We start from the raw sequence: 2108 nt of genomic DNA on the forward strand, positions 1-2108 counted from the left end.
ACATTATAATGTTCCGTTTTTGAGAGATTGAATACTGTTGCTTAGTATTGGATACTGACAACTTGGATCACTGAGGTACATAACAATGATAACCACCTTTTTCTCTTAAAACAACAAAGAATATATAAAATAAATAATATGTATGTGTATATTAAATATATAATTGTATTCCACATAGCCAAATGAAAAGTGTTTTTGTTAGAATATGCCAACATCTTTGTCGTCCTCCAGTGGAGATTTTACTTTCCATGTTAACTCACATGAGGAGAAGAACAGAGAGCCGAGTTTCATATCTTTCCCATTCCAACCAACCAACCCACATTAGAGTCCACACTCATCCACCCTGAATGCTACTTGTATGTTTCCTATCCTAGTACCACTGGTCAAACTTTTCATTCGTAATAGTCCGGAAAACAGTGAAGGAGTCATTTATCAGCTCCCACGTTAAGTGTGGAGTGTGGTGATAGTTCTCATACAGGGGAGGCACTCGAAAAGCTCATTTTAAATCATAAACACAAGTAATGATATGTGTCTTCACAGTAGTACGTGTGGTTTAACGATTGACTGGCTCGGGTCAAAGATTTCATTAGAGAGCACAGGTTCTAATTGAAAGAATTTGATAGCAGAGCTTGCTTGGTTCACACCAAAGGAAACAAATGTTAATTTATCAACAGTTTCTATAAATTAGAGCCTTTTATTTAACAAGTCATGAGACGTCACTACGAATTGGATCATTTTATCCAGTATTCTTCTTTTTAAGCTGTTTCAAGTGGACATATTACCTCATTTGATATTTGGGTATTTTTCATTTGTAAAACCACTATGTATTCTTGTTTTATCGTATAATTTTACTGTCGAATGTTTTTTGTTTTTTTAGTTTCTGGTAACGGTGTTTCACACGTGCAGGATTTTAAGCCTTTTTTTCCTCTCTCTATTTCCTAAATAAAGGCTCCAAGAGGAGGTCACTGGAGGACGAAACCGCTGAGCATTTTTCTAAATAAATCACTTTTCATTTTCCTATGTGGAATACAATTGAATAAACGTATCTTCGCGTCTAAGTACTATCTACACGCAAATACTATATATATTCATATATATTCATATATACACATTCTATTACAGATGCATACATATAATATACATCCATACATTATATACTCACATTTTATGTATACATACTATGGTATATACAAAGGTACACTTACCAACTGTAGCCTTGCAAAGCCCCATGACACCGAATGAATCTGTCTGTGTTTCAGGGGAGACAAACTTCTCACCTCCACTTGTGTCTGAACGAACACTCAGTCGAGAGCAGGGAAGACTCAACCATCCATTTCAGCTATAAAAATATTATTATTATTATTATTATTATTATTATTATTATTATTATTATTATTATTATTATTATCACTGGATTAGAAGGGAATGGATCTGCACAACACGGTTCTCTACATCTGCTGAAATACAACCAAAGCACACTTGTAATGTATAAACCTCTATAAGCAATGCACTTTCTAATCATCTTTTCACAGATGCATAAATAGGAAACATTTCTGCTCTAAATATCGCATAAGAATATATCAGTGACAAGTTATATCATGAAATAATACTTATATTGACACGGTATCGAAACACCTACACTCACCTACAAATCCACCTAAGCAATGTTAGCACTAATGAGCCCAAGGTGGTGAAAGAAACTGACAAAGGGAATAAGAGATTTGAGGTTGAGATAGAGACAAAAGGAATAAAGATGTGATCAAACTCAAATAAGACAAAAATGGGGATAGGTGGTCTTTTCCTCCAAAAACTCTGTGTGAGCAATTGAGTCGTATTTTAACATGCAATAGTTCCAGAACTGAATTTGGGACTCGGATGAGAGGTATCCTGTTTTAACAGAAGAATTTATTTATAATCTTACATCTATATCTCTTGGTATAAATACCGTCTTTTCTGTTACTCTTCTCATTCCTTACCCACCTAAAGAGAGAGACAGCTGTCTCTGATATATATTACTTTCTTTCAATATTTTTGTGTTTTTATGGACTCCTTTTATTAGATGGAATTTTGTTGTAACATAAGATTTTTACCAGTAACACACACGCGAG

Source organism: Macrobrachium nipponense, chromosome 5, assembly GCF_015104395.2.
Source record: "Macrobrachium nipponense isolate FS-2020 chromosome 5, ASM1510439v2, whole genome shotgun sequence".
NCBI classification, from domain to species: domain Eukaryota; kingdom Metazoa; phylum Arthropoda; class Malacostraca; order Decapoda; family Palaemonidae; genus Macrobrachium; species Macrobrachium nipponense.